The 15193-nt window shown below is 39.0% G+C and overlaps 1 protein-coding gene across 1 annotated transcript in view; it reads left to right on the plus strand.

Annotated features, from left to right (window-relative positions):
- Positions 1-15193, plus strand: part of plxnb1a (plexin b1a) — a 67505-nt gene that overhangs the window by 20137 nt on the left and 32175 nt on the right. The window lies entirely within an intron of this gene.

A 15193-nucleotide genomic window follows, 5' to 3' on the forward strand; every position in this document is an offset into this window, starting at 1 on the left:
ACAACCCCCCTCTCTCCCTGCACCCTCCCACCCCTCCATTTCACTTCCCATTTCCCGGCTCGCTCCCTTTCCGTCCAAGCGGAACTTGTCACCTCTTCATGTTCCCATATCCTTTTATTCCTCTGCCATCCCTCAGGGAGAGGAACAAACAGACAGATGTCTTCTTTTCGACCACCTGCAGACCTCTCCACCTACTCATTAGCGCTGTTCCTTCTGCAGCCTTCTGCGTCCAGATCCACGTTCATGCCCACTGTCAGTGACACTTGGGCTTTTCAACTTGGCAGCCATTGATCATCAACGATTTCCTGTCAGCAGTCTTGAAGATGGATCACTTACTTGTGCTTGTGCATATGTGTGTGAGAGTGTGTGTTTGTGGGCTTTGGTCTATATGTGAGTGGGTGTGTGGGTGACAAAGAACTGGTTTATATAGTGGTTGACAACCGCTGACCTCTTGCTTCTGAAACTTATGTTCATCCGTCTCATTTGAAGTGAGGACAATGCATATATTCTTCGGCCGGCCGTTATCTTTCAAATGAACTTCCAGTAGTGGAACAGAAGGTTGTGGACACTTTCTCCTTGTTAGTGCTGCAAAACAGAGGCTTCTTGTGGTTCTTAGCTAATAGAACTTCTCCCCAAAAAACCCAACGAATATTTTATATTAAAATGGTTCTTTAATTCATACAACGTGTAAAGTAAAATAGCAATGGCATTACTGTTTGGACTTGTATCTATATGTATGGTGAAATGTTTTGAAATGACATGTTTATGCATGACATATTTCAGAAAAGTTCAAATTGTTCAAATGTGTGAAATAATTCAAACTAAAAGGATAGAAACACAGAGGTTTAACTGTTCTCATAATTTCTTATAACACAGTGTTGTAGTTTTTGTTGAGTTAAATGTATACTGTGTTTAAATTTAATTTAATAATAATAATAAGAAGAAGAATGAAGAACCCATAAACGATTCTAAAATTAACCATCTAACTTGGATTCCAGTAGATTATTTTCAATGAACCCTACAAAATGTTTCTACATAAAGAACCAATTTGGGGTTCCATATATGAAGCAAGTGATCGAGTCCTTCCTTTTAATAGTGTAGAGAGTGTGCCAAGATCTTTTGTCAGGTTCAGATGATGTCAGCGGTGGATGGATAGTTACAGCAGACCTCACCGTTGTTGAGATATGAGAGAGAGAGAGAGAGAGAGAGAAAGAGAGATATTCCTTTATTATTCCCCTATATGAAATAAACAGACTGTCAAAGACACGTGTGTAAATCAGAACCATATGTGCATAACTTAAAGAAACTAATGAGCAGCATACTGTGTATGTGATGTGTTCTATTCCAAAATCAACACCCTCAGCAGATACAGATATGACATTCGCTTTGTCTGAAAGCGTACAACTCCAAAATTTATGACTGGTTATTTTACACAAAGACACCCCCCCACACACACACACACACTCGATAAATCGTATTACCACTGCAAGTCTTTGTCTATGAGCACAAATCTAATCATCAGCAGCGAGCGGCATCCAAATGGTGAGACTCCAACCAGAAGTATGGCATCAGAACAGATCTTTTACTCATCTATGAACGCCTGTGAACGCCATCACTTTGACAGTCGATTACTGCTTCTTTTAGTAGACCAGTGTGTAAACTAAACAGTGGCAAAAACAAGCAAACGTCGTATCTGCATCTATAATAGGCTCAAATTTTGGAATGGAGCCCGCACATAAACAGGATCACGCTCTGTGTTTGTAAATGGTTTTCATTTATGCGTATGTGTTTTCTGATGAGTCTTTTTATTCCACACCCCATTGGAGAAGTTCAAGTTGACACAGCAGTGCAAATGAGAGGTGTAACTTAAAAAACAGTGTCCAATAAAAACAGTATAACATGCAGAGATTTAATAAGAAAAACAATATGTGCAATATTCTTGGTATTTATATGCACAAGAGCTCAAGAGAGATTCTTCAAAGATTTGGCCAAATAAACACTGGTGGTTATGAACTCATTACTATGTGGTTTTTACCTAGTTCATTGAGCTGATAATATCTGCCAAATGCCATAAATGTAAATATACTGAGAAAAAAGTAGAAGGACAGATGAAATCTTGGTCAGTAAAATTGTGAAAAAGGCTAATATCGTGTGGACAGAGCATTGTAACAGACAGACAGCGGCTCTACGGCCTTTTCATTGTGGACACACAGATGCTATCTGTCCCAATTCTGTTCATTTGGCCGCACGCCAAGAAAAACACACAAAGCAGATTATTTCAGGATTCCAACGGCTGAAGGACCGGTTTGTTTTAGTAATCGGAGTTATTTTCCTGATGAATAACAGCAGACCCTTCAGTTTCAATTCATTTTCAGTTCATCAGGAAAAGGAGTAAATAAATCAGAGGGCCTGGTGCGCTTCACAGATGAGGACACGCCACTGGAAGCGATTACTTCTGCATGAATTCTCAACCAGTATTGGCAGCGGATCAAACAGCACAGATAAGATGGACAGAGAGACAGGTCTTTTGTTTTCACAGGCTCATTAGACTTGCTGATGTAACCGAAGTGTTGTTCGCTTTAGCTGAAGTTCTGCAATCGTGCTCTTGTGTCTCGCAAACATGTCAAGATCTCTTTCGGGTTTAAAGACAGAGCTCTGTTTGAGTGTTATGGTGAAGGAGAGAAAGAATTTTATTCGCTTGTTACAGGACGATGGTGTGGAGTGTAGTATTGTAAACTAATGTAGGCTATTCTTCATAAAATACAACTTGTTTAAATTGAGCACTTAAGCTGAATCAAGCCCACACTGTAAACATAGCTTCTTGTGTATCTTTAAAGCTAAGTTCACACATACAATGATTCTCGGCAACAAAGCAATCAGAGATAATTTCTCTTCATGTGCTGGTGACTTCTTTGCAGCACCGACGGTTCCAGGGATGCGGCAAAGTTGAGAAAAGTTTATCTTTATGTAAATGTGGAGTGACTTGGTACAGTGATTACCAGTGGGAGCGAAGACAGTAGAGCATTTTGTGATCTGTGGCACAGAGCACACACTGCTTATCCTTATTTATTTACACTGCTTATTTAGTATGAAAACTGATTTTCTTGTCAAGAGGAATGCAAATTGCACCACCCACTGATAAACATTATTACTATGGCAACCAGTGGAAGCAATGGAACAGCAAATGGTAGCAGGAAGGAACGTAGCTTAAAGAAATGTAAAAGTGCTGCTACTAATATGCTAGCTCATGCCACTCTCTTTCTCTTTCTCCACCCCCCCTCAGTCTCTCTCGCTCTGTCTCTTTCATTCTCTTTCTCTCTTTCCTAGATGATCCAATTCAGGTAAAGAAAAATCATGACGGTGATTGGGAAGATTCTAGCATAGTGGAGAACACAGGATTCAGAAACTTGTTAGCTACAGAGAGTCTGTCCCTTCAGGATTTCACAATTTTGGATTGCAGAAATTAACCTAAAGACCAAAAGATCTAAGTGTTCTTCTGGTTGAGGGTCCAAATGGCCTGCGGGGAAAAAAAATCTTTGTCACTCTCTCTGTGTTTGGCTTCAGGAAGCAGAAGCGCTTCCCTCAGAGAAGAGCCTATTTGTCTTTTAAACACCATAATGTTTTCTGACATTCCAGTCACAGGGGGAGTTTAAATGTCGGGCACCTTTTTATTATTAAACTCCTCCTCAGTGGGTCAGTAGGTTAGACACTGGGCCATTACATCCAGCCAGTCAGGAAATATTGCAGTGCCTGCTCCACAGCATCTCAGTGACCAAATTAGTTACACATTTTATTATTCCATTGACAGGACTGCAGATGTTCTTCTGTGATACATCTGGATTTATATATCTGATGGTATATAATATAAACAGACACATGCTTTTAAAAAAGTGAATGTAAGAGGCTAAGAGTTTCTACTCCAGAGTTTCTGTTTTGCTTTCTTTCCTCTTTTTTTTGTTCTGCCAGTTTATGCTATAGTTGTGTATGCTGTAGTTGTGTATGGATTTACAGGCGTACAGTGCAGGTAGTTAGTTAGTGTAGGGAGGAGTGACTCTGTTAGCACAGTAGTAGAGGGGTGTAGTGAAGTGTTTGTCATATTGCCAGTGATCTAAATAGTCTTTTCTGAAAGGAGCATGCCTCCATAGAGTCCCTCTGCTTTCTGGACCAAGGCATGTCGTCAAGACAACCAGAAGCCACAAAGAGCTTTCTCAGTCCCATTCAGATGCACGAGAGAGAGGGGCTTTTGTGCTGGGCCGTGGCTCTGTGGGTGGGTGTTAATGTATGCATTTTTATCTGCAAAAGAGATGAATAAGCATGTGTGCTTATCTTTGTTTCATAGCATATTTCGTGTATCTAAGTCCCACAAAGATTTTTGGAGAGCTGTGCTACCTACTGGAGAAAAAGTTGATGAGTCAAATTAATGGACACGCTCATTGACATGAATAGTCCATAAATCTTTTTAGGATCTTCAAAGCATGCCGATGTCGCTTCCTTCAGAAAGAAACCAACATGGACGAACTGCAGATTATTAAGTCATGAGAACATTGTGTGTGCGCTCTTTCTTTGTACCATGATGTTGATGATGACGATCAGCCCGTTGCCTCACATAAATAAAATGCTTGCAATATTTATGTTGGGTCTGAGGCGATCCCAGTCATGAAGCACACCCAGTGGCATGTTGTGTAACAGACAGCATGACTGTAGGGCATTGAACCAGGTGTGAGCTGCTTTCTGTCTGACTGTCCACTCATTATCAGAACACCTGGGACAGGTTTTAGTAACAAGTCTACACAGAACCAAAGTCATTATAAGGGTTTGTAACACGACTCGAAGGCGCCTCTCGCCAGACAACAACCAGAGGTCAAAAACAGTGAAGTTTTATACCAAGACTCTACTCTGTTGTCTATACTGAGGATGAGAATCAGTGTTAGGCCATGTTAACACCTTGAACTCTTTGTCATGTTCCTCAAACCATTTCTGAACAACTATTGCAGTGTGGCAGTGTTGGAGCATTATACTGCTGCCATTGCCATTAGGGGATACTGTTGCTGTGAAGGGGTGTACTGTATTTTTTTCCTGTTTGTTTTATGTATTTTTTTTTTAATTGTGCTATAATTCCTTACAACAGACTTTTTGACTGATGGTATCCATAGTATAACCTAGTGAATCAGTGTTAATGTCTTCATTAATAGAGACTTCACAGGACTTTTGTACATCGTTCTGGATAAGGGCACATGCTAAATGCCAGAAATGTAAATGTTAATATGTACTTAGTCTGTAGCAGTGTTTAGATAGGAGGTGTGTGTCAATGTAGCATCCACATGAATCCAGCAGAACATTACCCAGAGCATCACACTGCCTCACCCAGCTTGTCTTCTTCCCATAGAGCATCCTATGCCCAAGACTGCTGTTTTGGAGATACTCTGACTCATCCATTAATCACGATTTGGCTTTCTTATGCTTGCCCATTTTTCCCAAACATTAACTTCAAGAACTGACTGTTCACTTGCTGTCTAATGTATCCCACACCTTTACAGGTGCCAATGTAATGAGATATTCAATGTTATACTCATGACGTGATGGTGACTGTCTAGTGTTTTTAATGTAATGGCTGATCAGTGTAAATATATTTTGCAGTCATTCTGGCTTCAACCACATTATGACATGTTTGAGCTGTGTCACCAGCACAGACATAACATGTCCCTGATAATGCACGCAATTCACTCAATTATCTCATCTAGTTGTGGCCAGAATAAAGCACTTTTGATCTGCATTTTCCATTACTTTATATGATAAAGATTACTGTTTTGCATTAAGAAAGATTTTGACTAGGTTATGCACTCCCAATGGAAAACCATTCGTTTAATGAACTCTGCGAAATATCCTGAACATAATTTTCAAAGCAGGATAAAAGGTTTATGTCAAGCGTTTCACACCATAGTGAAAAATCTTGCCTGCACACAACCAGTTCATAAATGAAGTATGCATTATCACTAGAACATTCCAGCATGCTGAGTTTGCTTCCAGGGTCATGCCCATAGTTTCAATGTGTGTGGTCTATTCTGCCACAGTGACTTATTCATCTGGGACTGGAGGTCTTTGGTCTCTTGGTAGTGGACAATGATTGCTTCAAAAGGTGTAACTAAGGTCAGTTTGACTTGATTGAGGCTGTGTTTTATTGAACATGCTGCTGTGTCATCCATAACAGTGACAGTGATACAATGGCACATTGCTGGACATTTGGACAATTTGGTGTACCTGTGCATCATGGACCAAAGTCTTTGCCCTGTAGTGAAACCAGGCAGTGGATTATCTCTCTGATCAACTACCATAAACGTTCCCAATGAACTGAATTATTGTGTTATTGATTTGAAAATCCCTGGGTATAAGCTTCCTGTGAGGAAGTCAGGGCATAGGCTCTCACGCCTTGTAGTGATGCAAGTCTCAGAGTAGTGCTGGTCATGTTCTCCAAACAAGCAGCTCATTATCCTGCCACAGAATTTTCAAGAATGTTAGAACAGGTAAAACAATTACATGGAATATGGATTATAAAATTAGATGGAATCCTCAAGACCAATGCAGCCACATGGCAACTCGAACAACAACAGGTCATGTGTCTTATTTACTAACATAGTCATGGCAAAATAGCAAGAAGTAACAACATTAGAATTACCTCAGCTACGATGTACAGTAAGAAAAACAAAATTGGTGAAACCAAAGAATGAAAGTGCTAGACTAAGGGGGTTGTATCCACATCTTGAATTTCTTAGACAAGATGGATGAGTGTGATATAGCAGGAAGATTTTTGAAGTCGTGGTCACAAGGTGACAATTTCGCTATTAAAACTCAGCAAGGAAATAACCAGATGCTAAAAAATTGAAGCAGGACAGAATTGAATTGTACTATAATAATACAATGAGGTTTTTCAACATGAAACCTGAGAGGATAACAGTAATTGATCAGAGACAGAGAGGAAAACAGCTGAACTTGCTAGATATTCTAACTAGCATGTTGTCCTTGTAGTGAAATTGCCATTTGTAAATGATCCCTAGGACTGGAATGGAAACTGTAGCTGTATAGTCGGTAGAAATGTAACACAAAAAAACAATCAAAATGAAATATTTAAAACTGAAAACACCATGCTTAACTGTGATGTGTTAAGCAGAAGTGATTCAGTACATTCAGCCTCCCACATCAGCAAAAATAAGGTCGATTGTGGTTGATGTGCAGAATGTTTTAGAGTACTTTATTAATCCTCAAGAGAAATTTGGTCGACTACCATTCTTTGAGCTTAAAAGCTACACTGATGAGCAGAGGATGGCATGCTTTAATACAGTAGATTCAAATGAGCTGTACTGTCCTTTAATTTGACTGTTTAACACACAGCAGGACAGATTTGGGATTGGTGATGCTTGGCAAAATCAGATTAATTTGGTAATTCGTCTCTGTTTATAATGTATTATCATAAACATTGTTAGAGCAGTAGCATTGACTTGTCTTGTGTCCATGTGTGTTATGAGTGATGTTATGGTGTTGGGCTGCTGTTCCAAAGGTTGTGAAGTTGTGAGTTGCTGTTTAAAAACATTAGGCTCATCAGACTCCAGCTTTAGAGCATGGAGCAGCATTAAGCATCATCTCTCTTTGACAGCTTGATGTAACCACTGCATGTCACGCTAGACGATTTGAACCAGAAACAACTCAGAAAACTATAAATGCCTTTAGAGACACTATTAAACACATAATTATGGCAAATTTATTAATATTATCATCACTTCAAAGTCTATGAAAAGGTTTTAATTTGCGACTCTATTGAGGACTGGATAATATTACGGATCATATTTTTATGGGTAAAGTTTTGAACAGCACTTGAGTGTAGCAGATGAGTACTCAGTCAGCTTATTCTTTAAACTGCGAGCAGGTATCCTTGACAGGAGAGCAAAGAAATTTTTTAACTTAAAATTGTGAATTAAGTGCACGAAAAATCCTATCCATGCATTAAAATATCCTGACCTTGATTTTGTATGATGTGGCTTCATGACGTTTGCAAAAGCAACTGAGCAACACAGAAGAAAATGAAGGTCAATGTAAAAAAATAAAAATAAAATACAAGATAATAGCTGTGCTGGATCAAGTGCAATTCTATAATCTCTTTCATTTAATAATAATTCTATTATCTAATAATGAGGGTGGAAGCCATATTAGTAAATAAAGCTAATCTCTGCAGTGATTACAGTAATGTGATCATTTATACTAGGTCTATTCCTGATGTAATCTATTAGCAATATACTGTACTTTACATCTTCTCATACTGTTATATCAGTGTTTTAGTATTGTTTAGTTTTCTTTTTTTTAAAAAAAGAAATTCAGAGCAACTAGCAATTTGTCTCATTTTATACAACTGAGCATTTGAGGGTTGAAGGCCTTGCTCAGTGGCAGCTCAGCAGACTTGGGATTCAAACCCACAACCTTCCAAACAATAGTCCAACAACATAACCACATACATTTTAGCTCATATCATCCCCAGCTTTTTCAGCCTGTATACTCTACCCCTTATTTTGGGGGTTCTTTAGTAGATCTGATGTCACCTCTACCACCAACAACAGAAAGAAAACAATGAAATCTCATAACTTAAAAAACAGCACGATGGTTAAGTCAGTGGTTTATTCACCAATTTAAACTGGAAGAACTTGGAGGGGAAAAAATGATCAATCTTGACTAATATTTATTTGCTTTGTCTTATAATTACATTTTTGAAAAGAAAATCAAATTCACTTGTACTCACATCTGGGACCGTTGAAGCATAACTTAACACTTCACTAAGTCACTGGACAGTGACTGGTTGGAGTCCAATATAAAGAAACATGGAACATGGTGAATAATTGAAAGGCCCCCAAACCACTCGGCTTTGCCAAACCTCCCTGGATGTCTGGCCACTGTTTGTGTCTACAGCTTTGAGTGTGGGCCCAGTGGTGAAGGGCTAAAATAGCTGGCAGGCTTAAGAAGCAGGTGTGCATCTACTCTACATGCCATCTTATATTATTCAGTTGTCGTTTGACGTTCGGTCAGAAGAAAGGTTTCCTTTAAAAGAGCACTAGGCCGCTCCTGAATTACTTTTTTAGCAACGAAGGCCATGATAAATCATAAGAGAAAGCAGATCCTTGGACTTTCCTAAGCTTTTTTTGCAAGCAAATAAATTGAAAGAAAAAGGATAAGAATAGTCCAAACTGAATTGGGATTTAATTAGCATTCTTTTTGCCTTTCTCCTTTAGATTATCATGATTTTCCAAGATTTCACCTTTTTTCAAGACCCCATTAATATTGCATTTTTATTAAAGCTCAATTCTGCACTGCATTCACTGCATACATTTATAGTGAGACAGGGCAAGACTTTCACTTTATGACCCTTTTAAACATCAGTATAGGGAAAATGTGATCTCAGTGACTGACCATGGCATGGTAATTGGTGCGAGACAGGCTGGACTGAGTATCTCCTTGGAGTTGAGAATGATGTGGAAAGAAAAATCATCCAGTTAATGAGTGAGATGAGAGAAGAATGTGCATGTATGTTGGAGTCAACAGGATAAGACAGGATATTAACTCGGATAATCACTCTTTCAATGCAGGACACTAGAGTTCTTCTACTTCATCCTTAACACACTATGTGTTCAAGGAATTTATTTTATGTACAGGAGCATTGTCATGCTGGAAAAGGTTTGGACCCTTTATTTATGTTTACTGCGACCGCATATAAAGACATCTTAGACAATTGTGTGTTTTCATCTTTATGGCAAAAGTGTGCGGAAGAAGCACATATGGTCTGTCATTTTACAGAGAAAATGTAACCAAGACTAAAAGTATGTACAAATGGAACTCCATTCTTGATTGTTATAGAAATGTGCCATCAATGATTATAAGAATTACACACATTTTGTATTTGTTATTAGATTATGTTGAGCACCTGCTGCAAGTCTTTTGAATGATCTGTTACTCTAGAAACAATAAAAAAAATTCAACATCTTCACTGTATTACATTTACATTTACAGCATTTGGCATACGCCCTGATCCAGAGTGACTTACAGAAGTCTCTGTCAATGAATATATCAGTACTGATACACTAGGTCACATACTAAGAATATCATCAGTCTAAAACTATGTTGCGAAGAAATTTAGCAGGAAGAGCAGCCGCTTTTTGCAGTATCTGATAAAGCTCGGGGTTGTGCATTACAGTGATACATTACTGGAGAAGCAGCAACCAGTATGGCATAGAGAGAGTGTTATTGTCAGTGATCCTCTCAGTTTTGTCCACCATCCACCTTCCTACCACCACCTTCAAGGTGTCCAGTTTTCAGCTTAGAACGGAGCCAGCTTTCCCGATTATCTTATTCATCTTCTTAGCATCTCCAGCTCCACTCCCCCAGCTGATTATAGACTGGTACTGTAGAAAGTTTCCTCATACCCTTCTTGTAGACTGCCTTACTGCTGGCTTTCCAGTCCAGTCTGTTATTAAGTTGGACACTGGGATATTTTAGAATTATTAACCACCATAATTTTCTCTCCCTTTATGAAGATGGGCTGGGCTACAGTCTTAATACCAAGTGTTAATATTTTATCTATCTGTTTTATGATTCTCTAACTTGTGTCTGTGGAGTGGTGCAGCTCAGTCTTCTTTTGGGTGATATGCCATGGTTCATTTGTTTCGTGAGTGCACTTTCTATCTTCTGTTCAATAATTAAAAAGAACTTCTTCTAAGAACTAGTAAAAAAAATTGTAAATGCTTATAGTTCATGTAATTTTAGTATTTTAAAATAAATCTTATAATGGGGCAGTACATCCAGCAGTGCGTGTTCAGATTTAGTGTCTAACCTTTGGGGTTAGGGGTGGACATATTTATAGTGCTTAGGGTCTTGTTGTCATGGGAACTCTCTTTATGAGGGCTGGGGTACTTGTTTGAGATGCCTGGAAGAGCCTGAGACAAGTCAAGCTCGATATCAATTAGTCATGCTAGACCCTCAACAGCTCGGTTTAATTCCTGCATCTGTTATTGCTGTCATTACTGAAGGCTTATTGCTGTCATTATAATGGCTTCGAGACCGATAAAAATATTAAAGAGTCACTGATCATTAACTGCACATGATGCTGTTTTTTACATTTATTCCGAAATTGCCGGTAAGAAGTTATTCAACAAAAATGCATCACTACAGGTGTGAAACCTTGAAATGTTTATATTATGAAGTAAAGTGGGTTTTATTGTCATTCCTTTACACTGGAAAAAAATGTAAAGGGGATGTACGTACATGCTGTTGTGTGTAGTTATTTGCTATATGACCAAAACCTTTGAGATCACCTGATTGTAACACTCATATGTGTTCCAAATTTGTGGGAAATAAGAAGCCCGATCTTTCAGGACAGCATGACAATAACTCTGTACACAAAGCGAGCTCCATAAAGACCCCAGAGCCCTGACCCCTACCCTACTAAACACCTTTGGGATAAACTGGAAGCTGAATGAGCATAAATCTTCACAGTCACACTCAATAAAATGTTCAATGTAATGGTCATGTGTCCACAAACCTATGGCTATATAGTGTATATATGTGCAAAAAAGTAAAGTGTATGTATTCATAAGCATGAACCAATATAATGTTTAAAAAAAAGTATTTGGACACCGTCACCACCATCAACACACTCCAGTTCACACGTTACACTAGACTACACTCCTAACAACACAACAATTAACATGTTACACGATAACAAGTTAACATGATTCTGATGTTCCATCAGCCTCACAAACTGGACTTTTATTCAGACCAATCACTGTGCTCAATTCACGCGAGTTGTCTGACATTACCTAGACTTTTGTTATAGTGCTGATGTCACATTTGGACCATTGCTTCTGATTCACATTGCATCAATTTTCCTTACTTTCACTCTGATGTTTGCTAATCGCCTGACCTGTGTATCTCACTATTGATTTTGCCTGATGATTTTGACTGTCTGCAATTGCATCCAAGTCTCTGAATGTTTTTAACAGACACTATATCTATAAAATATATATTTTTGTAAAGAATACATTAAAAATAAATTAAGTTCTAGGTATAAAATAGGAATAGAAATATGGAAATTCAGGATATAAATGAAAGATTTATCTATTTATTCATAATGAGCAAGCCAGAGGCAATGGTTTTAAGGAAAAACTCTCTGAAACAATATGAGGAAGAAACCTGTCTTCATCTGGGTAACACTCATCTTGATAGTGCAATTATAATAATTTCTCTTCTATAACTGTGTACTATATGGTCAAAAAGTGCAATTGCGTAACCAGGAAATAACCAGCTGTATCCACTGTTCACTGATTAAGACTTGCATGCAAATGCAGTCCAAAGTGGTACCATCAACAGCAATCCCTTGTATCTTTCAGTGTTACTGTTTGTTAGGATTGCACTCAAGTAGCAATCACGGTGAAGGTGAAAATGCTTCCAGTAGTTCTCAGGGACAATATTATTAAATAATAAAAGATGTTATAGAGCAAAAAGCCTTTATTATCGCCACATATACATTACAGCACAGTGGATTTTTCTTTGCTAATAACAGCTGAGGAAGTTAGGGTCAGAGCACAGGGGCAGCTATGATACCGTCCCCCTGGAGCATGGAGGGTTAAGGGCCTGGCTCAGTTGCTCAACAGTGGCAGCTTGGCAGTGCTGAGGCTTGAACCCAGACCTTCCGATCAACAACCCAGAGCCTAGGGACACCATGTGAGATTTCACATTGCGCTCTCAGGCTCATCATAAGGATGGTATGAGAGAAGTCAGCAGTCACAAGAAAAGGATGACAATAAAAGCAGCAGAAACAGCATCTCCATTCCAACGTCCCACAAAGAACTCCTCTGCTGAAAAGAAGTATGACCAAAACCCTACAGGAATAATAAACTCCGTTCAGCTGAAACAAAAATAAAACTCTGACTGTTCAGCTAGCCATGTTTGGACAATAAAGGATTTGCTCATATCATCCCATGAACACCATAGCCACAGTGAGGTTGGAGCATCCTGATACGGGACTTCTTCATTGCACCTCATTGAGGAAAACATGAACGGAACAGAGCAATACACCGGGAAATAATTGAAGAGAATTTCATCTTTTTGGACAGGAAACTGAATCTGGGGTGAAGAAGGTTTTTCAAGACAACACCATCAACCATACAGACAAAATACTGTGAAAAGGTCTTTCATGTCCCATCTTCTGACCTGAATGTCAATGAAAATTGTGTGTCCATCAGAAGGACCCTTGGGGAATTGAAGATAATTGTGAACCAAAATTGAGCCAGAATACCGCAAAAAAGGATTACAAGCTACAACAGAGTTCTCAGAGCTGTGACAGTTTTACACGGAAACGAAGGAATATGGGGTTAGTCATGAAAAACGTATAGTTTACATCAAAATATTCTGTTTCTCAACAAAACAAAACAAAAAGTTTCTATTTAAAGTAATCATTTCATGATTTCTCTCTTTCTCTCTCTCTCTCTCTCTCTCTCTGCACTTTTGCTGTCTATGTAACTCTGGTTCTTAGTCTTGTGCTATTGTTGTCTCTCACCGTCTTTGTAGCTGCAAGCAGTAAGCAGCTGCCAGATTACAAACGCATTAGAAATGGCGTCCATCTGCAATAACTAGCAATTTGAAGACAAATCAGCTCCATTCCATCTCCTAATGGCATTAAATTGATATCTGAAAAGACTTTTTCACAGCGTGAAACCCGTCTCAGCACCCTTTCACATGGTGAATGGTCACATTGTCCGCTGGGAATAATAAATAGGCTTCTTAATCACCCAGAGTGGCAACTTCTCATGTTCATTGTCATGCCCAATGAGACGTGACACTCTAGTGAGGCTATAATATGTAGAGTCAGTACCAAGCCTTCAACAACTGACATTAGTGTCTGTCGCTCCTCTCTGTGACTCTGGCCTCGTATGCATTCGTGCCCTTGACTTCACAATGGTTGCTTATAGCCTATAGAAACTGGCCAGGCTGAAAGGGCATCCTTAGTAGAGGTTTTGTAATGTCTACTTTCCTAGTTCTTGTTATTGTGGGGTTGATTGAAAGTGGTATCTGTTTTGCTGTGGTCACTGGACACTCTGTGGTTTTAAAATGATAGCATCAGTGAAAAGATTACACTAAATGATAAACATAAACAAGACCTCACCATCAAGGGCTCACATGAAAACCTGTTTATGTGAAATCTGTCCTGGAAACCGGGAAGCGCATCATGGTACAGAGCCGAGACCATCTGTCGGAGGTGGTCTGGGTTTAGCTGCACTGGAACTGTGCCGCGGTTTCACACTCTGGTCTGCACTTAGTTTGTTGCACATGTGTTTTAGTCGATGACAACATCACTCATTTCCACAACACACCTGTACGACAGAATATTGTGGGTCATGGTGCCGTGCTGCACATTTACGTTTCTGGTATTTGGCAGATTCTCTCATCCAAGTGACTTACAATTTATATAATTTTATACAACTGAGTAGTTGAAGGTTAAGGGCCTTGCTCAGGGACCCAGCAGTGGCAGCTTGGTGAACCTGGGACTCAAACTTACAGCCTTCTGATCAGTAGTCCAACACATTAACCATTGATCTACCACATCCCTCTGCAGCACATAACAGCACCAAAATAATTTAAAAAATAATAATTAATTAAGCACGGTGAGATGCATCGTGCTCCCCATGATGATGTAAGATGAACACATATGCTTCAGACTTCATAAGAATCAAGTGAATCTGAAACCAGACCAATGCTGCTGAGGCAACAAACAAAAAACACAAAAACTGAAGCAGAGAGTGTGAGTGAAAGAGTATGAGCAGGATGCAGCTGTGTGTGTGTGTGTGTGTGTAAACAGATGATATATCTTTCAGTGTAGGTAAGCTGAACAGTTCATGTTGAAAAGAAAAAAGAGGGAGAGAAGTGTGGAGTGATGTAAATAAAAGAAGAAATAAAAACGATATGTGTGAAAGCTCAAAGAAAGAACCTCATCAACTGATTTGATGGAGTACTCTACTTTATTAAGCTGCTATTCATTACGTCTAATTGATGAAAAGCAGTAAAGCACTGCATGACAGGAGCACTTTAGTGCATTCATGGTGATTCATAGCATTTCATTTCCATTATTGGCAGTAATGCTAATGCGCCTACTTTAACAACAACA

The sequence above is a fragment of the Hemibagrus wyckioides genome, linkage group LG15 (assembly GCF_019097595.1).
Source record: "Hemibagrus wyckioides isolate EC202008001 linkage group LG15, SWU_Hwy_1.0, whole genome shotgun sequence".
Lineage (NCBI taxonomy): Eukaryota > Metazoa > Chordata > Actinopteri > Siluriformes > Bagridae > Hemibagrus > Hemibagrus wyckioides.